Source organism: Zosterops lateralis (assembly GCF_965231275.1).
Source record: "Zosterops lateralis genome assembly, chromosome: Z".
NCBI classification, from domain to species: Eukaryota; Metazoa; Chordata; class Aves; order Passeriformes; family Zosteropidae; genus Zosterops; species Zosterops lateralis.
Window position 1 is genome coordinate 21,450,369 of NC_139800.1, and position 6,000 is coordinate 21,456,368.

Here is a 6,000-nt window from a genome sequence, read left to right on the forward strand (position 1 = left end):
CTTCTCTCTCAACATGGGGACACCCTGTGTCTTGCTGCTTGGAGACAGCGCCACTTTTTGGTGTGCACGGATTTTAATGGGGCTTCTCTTTTCTGTAGCCCTTTGGAGGCTTGACCATGAGTCTGCAGAATTGTCCCCTACAAAGAAAATACCCTAATGGTGCTTAGTTGCTGCTTCCTCCCAACCTGCCTCACAAAACAGGTCTCCAGAATAACTTCCAAATTATTTTGTCAATTACACAGCTTTTTAAGCCATTTCTGGTCATTTCCTGTGCTATAAAAGGTATTGCAGATACCCTAGAAAATGCAGTGGAGGTGGAAGTCCCTATGAGAGTTTGGAGATGTCAGGTTGCCCTGAGCTGGTGAGAAGCAGGAGGTGCCTTGGGGACAGTAGGCACCAGTATCCATCTGTGAGGAAGTGACACCTGCCAGGATATTCCTCCAGGACCAGCTATGGGCCTGATGACGTTCAGCATGATAGGAAATGAATATTAAACGATTGTGGATTAAATCTGCATGCACAAGGAGACAAGCAAGAAGCTAAAACATTGCAAGGACTGGGCACCCACACAGCCACCACTGAGACCTGGTGTCGTGAGAAGCTCATCAGATGGCTTCCTCAGGCTGGAGGCTTTTTGAGACTGAGGAGAATGCAGCCTGCAGATGGTTCATTCCCATAGACTGATCCATCAGGAAACCTGGTTCTTTTCTGAATCTGTTGTCTGCAAAAGACCTCCTCCACTGCTTTGCCCTCTGAAGTTTGGGGCAACACAGAAACGTGGGGCTGCAGCTATCTGGGCATCACTCACAGGTTCTTTGAACACACAAAAGTTGATGATCATTTTGAGGCTGCCAGGGCAATATTTTGGCAACACTACTGAGCTGCTAAAAGGCAGAAGGGCTCAACTCTTTCATGCTGGTCTCAGGAAGTGATTTCTCTCCTCTGCTGACCTCTCATTAGACCACATCTGGGTAATTTGTTAAGGGTGCAGCCCCCTCAGTACAGGAGAAACATTGATAAATTGGAGTGAGTTCAGCAGAAGTGACTAAAATGGCTTAGGCTGGAGCTCCTGGCTTAAGAAGAAGCTGGGGAACTGGACTGGTCCATCTGTGAGAAGGGATGGTTTTGGGGAGACCCAAGAGCAGCTCCTCAACACCTGTGGGTGGATTTTTGTGAAGGTGGAGCCAAGCGCGGAGGTGCACAGTGGGGGCCATGAGAGAGAGTGATCTTACTTATAGAGCAGGAAAATTATCCCCATGGGCACAGTCACATGCTTGAAGAGGTGTTGGAGTCCAGGACATCCCTTTGGTTGACCTGGGACCCGGGAAAGTGAATTTGAGCCCTGGACAGGGGGTTGTGGAACTGGTCCAGGGGGGTTGGAGACCTTGGCACAGAGCCCAGGAAGACACTGAGTTTGATCTTAGACCATGGGAGAAACTTCCGACACAAAGAGAGGAATTGCAAATCACCAGGAAGTGAAAATAGTAGTTTAGAACAGTAGAACATGCAAAATTCAGTAGTTTTAGGATTCTTAGAATAGAGGTAAATGGGGGACAAGATGGTGGAATTTGGGTGGTACCTTGTGTCCCTCTCCTTCTTCCTCATCCTCCATCTTCTGGGGTGGTGGTGATATAAGGTGGAGTATAAGAGTGGATTGGGTCAAAGCAGAAGTGACCCTTTTAGTGTAAGCACTAGGCATTGGTGTGAAATAGTAAATAACCTACACGTAACTATCAGTATAAATGTAAGGTGACATCCCATCGGTGGGCAGTCACCTCGTGTCCCAGCCACTGTCCGGACCTCGGCTGGGAGCGGAGAAAAAACTCTGAGATATCAAATAATAAACATCTCGAGAAACCAGAAAACAAGGCCTTGAAGACTCCACTTCTTTGTACCAACATGACTCAGGGCTTTTAGAGGGCAAGGACTTTAAACAACCTGAATCTCTGGTGAGAAAACCAACCCGAGAAAGAGGGGCCTGGAGACCTGGAAGGATCTCCAGCCTTAGATGATGTCAAGATGCAGGTAGCGTCCTGCAAGACCTGGTCCAACCAAAGTGATTCTGTGATTCTCTGATCCCACTGCTGCCCCTGTTTTGTATGGAAGGTTGGATTTGAGACCTTGTTTGGTCTGCAGGTTCCTGAGGTGAATTTGTCAGTCTGTGAAGGTGTAGGAAGGAGACTGGCGAGCTCAGCAACAGAAAGTGGTCTTGTGCAGAGTGAGCCTGAAGGATGGGAAAGGGGAAAGCTGGATACTTGGTGGGAGGACAGCCTGCTCTACCTCAGGCCTGCTCTACCATCAGTCACTGGTGCCTGGTCTGAGGCTGGAGGAGAATTGGCCTTGGCAGCACAAGACTCTTGGAGCTGGTGGAGAAAAGCATAAGGAGTGAGACAAGTTGGATAAGAAATAAAGCAAATTTCTATCATATCCTTCTGGATTTGGAGTTGTCCAACATGCTCTTCTGCCAGCTCTGAAGGAGATGGGAGAGGGGGAATTAATGGAGCTGCTTGAAAAGCATTTGCAAATGCTTTGGCCTCATGCAGAGGGCTGTGGGACAAGGCTCTGAGAGTGACGTGGGGCCGGGGGTCCTGAGCTGGGATGGGGGCTGACTTGCTCTGGCACTGGTGGCCAGAACTACCTTCTAGAGGAAAAAGCAGTGGGATGCTCACATCTGCATCAGGAATGGAGCAGGGCATGAGGTTACGCCTACGCCTCAGAGGAAGGAGGCTGTAAATCAGGGAATGGTAGGGTGCACAGAGCAAGGAAGATGTCTGGGCTGTCTCAGCATCTGGTGGGACCCATGTTCATCAGTGATTAATGAAGAAACTGCTGTGTCTGGTTGAGGTGATTAAATATGCACAACAAAGTCATCAGGCAATGTGGCCAGCTGGCAGGGAGAGCCTTGGGCCGAGCTCTCTCATCCCTGGATGGAATGACTACATTGCTCCATTCCTCGAGGATGGTCCCTGGCTCTGCTCATCCCCATGCACTTAGCTTGGCATTAGCTGGCCTGGCTCAGAGACCTTTGACAGAGCATGCAGACAATTTGCCAGCACATGCAGGGATATTACAGTGGTGCCACTGCACCCTGATCATTACTTCAGGACAGCACCATCATTCTGCAGTAATAAAACAGGAGGAACCAGTGCAAGGGAGTCTTCTGAAGCTACAGGTGATCCCTGTGTTTTTTGGCTGAGAGACCAGGGGCCGCAGCTCTGGAGAAATCAGTGGGGATAAGGGACAAACACAAAGGCCACTGCAGTTTATCACTTCCCAAGAGTCACAAAAGTCGCAAAGTTGGGAAGTAATGTCTGTGTGCTCTCCTTTGTCTACTTTTATTCTTGCTCACTCCTTATCCATGGACAGTTAATAACCCAAAAACCTATTCTATCTGACCATGTCCCTGTGATTCTCTGTGATGATTTTGTCCTCCCAACTAGGAAGAAACTGTCGTTTATCTTGCCATGGCTCAAGGAGAAGGCATTCATCAGTGCTGTGGGCTCTCAGTGTCCTCTGACCATTTTGGGGTCCTCACTGTGCCTCTGGCAGCTTTCCTGACTAGAAAACTCATGTTTTTCAACTTTCACCCATATGGCTTTCAGGAACATTCTTGTTTAAGAAAAAAAAAAAAAAAAAAAAAAAAAAAAAAAAAAAAAAAAAAGAAAACAAGAAAAATAGAAAAACAATTGCAAGTACTTTTAATGTTTTTTTCCTCTGATTGTGTTCATCAGTTTAATTAATTAAGCTGTTTGTCTCAAAATCTCCCCTCTAAATCTGAGCTATGTTTCTGGTTGAACTGACCAGGTTTTGAGTCCAAGTTGTTCTGTTTGTGTTACCGGCAAAACTTTGGGTTCTCATGCCTGGAAGACATCACACTGGGAACAGCTGGACAAGCTGAGGAGGGGATGGGATCTTCTGTATCTGAGACACCGCAGATGGGGCACTCAGGGTCCTTGCATCTGGGTCATCGAGATCTCTGGTCACCTTGTGCCCTGCCAAAATCCAGCTGTGCTTAGCTGGAGCTTCGTGTGTGGCAACAGCACAAGCACTGCCTGTTGCTGGCCTTCAGAGCTACCCATGGGCTGGCAAGGGAGGTTTTGGCATAGGTGCAATCAAGGCCAAATATAAATTCCCACAGCCTTGTGTTGTGCTGGCCTTGGGGAGAATGAGAGGGCTGGTGGCAAGAAGAGGAAGGAGAGAAGGACAGACCTCCCAATTCAACATGCCTGGAGCTTGTCAGGCTTGTTTGGGTCCCTGTGCTGTCAGGAAATGGACTGTGAGCTCTGGTCCTGCTCTGGTGCCAGCACATCAGTCACTCTGTGTCCCCAAAGCACATGGGCATCAGGGCAGTGCATTTTATCCCGCCGTCATCCTCTTACAGGCAAACTACCCAAAGAAATGTCTCCCTCACCCCAAAACCAGCAATACTGGGGCACCTTCTGCACCATGCTGGGGGAAAACATCACATTTTGACCACAAGCCCCTCTTACGGAAGCACTGATCTTCTCCTTCCTCCCCAGCTCATCCTCGTGTCCTTTCCTCAGGACTCAGGGGTGATGTTTCTCTACTCTTCATCCTACACTGCAGTCCATCTGGAACCCCGGATGGCTGCACTCTCTTCTTTCTCTGTGCAATCACAGCGAGGCTGGCTGCAAGCTGCAAGCTGCAAGCTGCTTGCTTTATGGAATGACAAACATACAGATGGTCTGGGGATCCAGAGTGAACCCTCATGCTTGTGAGTGGAGAGAGAACAGTGTTTCCTTTGACAGGGACAGAGACAGAGACTTGGACTCGGGGGGAGGTTGCAGAAGCCTCAGCACACAGCTGGATGGATGCAGGATGGCTTCTCTGTGGTGTTGGTTTGGGGTCTCTGGGCCACAAGGGTTTGAAGGCTGCAAGATCCAGAGTCAATGAAATAATGAACAACTCCAGGCAGCATCTACTGCCTCCAGGCACAAGGCAGCACAAGGACAGGGGAATCTGGCTGGAAGGACTGTGATGAAGGCTCTTCTCTGTCCTGAGTTGGCTGCTCAGCTCCACGGAGCCCTGGAGGATGGTGGGCTGACCCCTCCCTGAGGAGTGAGTGGTTAATGTGCTCGGGAGGGTGGAGGAGACAGCTAGGCAGAGTTCCTGGGGGGACATGAGACACTGGGGCCCAGGCTTCTGGTGAGATGTGTTATGGACTTAAATCCTTTTTGACAGCTCTGGGCACCTTTCCCCCGCCTTGCTGTCTCTTTTTTCTTCCCCTGTGAAGGGCATATGCCTGGCAAAACCCTATGGTTTGCAGTGCCCCCAAGCTGGTGGCTAACTTGCCTTTGTTAGCACCAAGCCCTTCCTGGGAATTCCCTTCACAGATGCCACAGTGTTTATTAGCCCATGTGCTTTTGTGCCTGAGTGTGACTGCAAAAGCTGCTTGCAGAAACAGGCTGGAACTGTTTGTAAACCTTCCAGGCTGGGTCCTTGCCTTAATCTCTGTGATTAGCTCAAATGGAAGGGAACAGCTGGGCAGCTGGCGAGCCGGGGAACTGGGACAAACATATGTGAGATCCAAAGCTTCCCAGAAATTGCAGGGTAAAGTTTAGTGCCGAGGGACTGGAAGGACAGCTCTTTATGGGGGCATTCTTGGAGTGGGAGAAGGGAGCAGGTGGTATATGTGCCCAGCAGATGCTCTGGCATCCATGGAGGGACAAGAGAGCCCTGGCTGGGAAGTGAGGACAGAAGAAAGTGTGGGTACCACATCTCCTCTTGTTTCTTGTTTGTCTGGGCTTCTGCTTAAATGGGTTGGTATTTAAAGCTGGAGGAGACTGGTGGGTTCCTCAGTCTTAGCCTTGCACAGTGCAGATCACAGACCACTGTGATAGCTTTGGGGCAGGAGGTGTTGCTGCCTTCACAGAGACCCAAAAGGGAAGCTGCTGATTCCCCAGTGGGCTTGGGGTGGGTATGGGCTGCAGGTCCACCAGCTGTAGCCTTCTGCAGCTATGTTTTCTTGGCAAGTCTAAG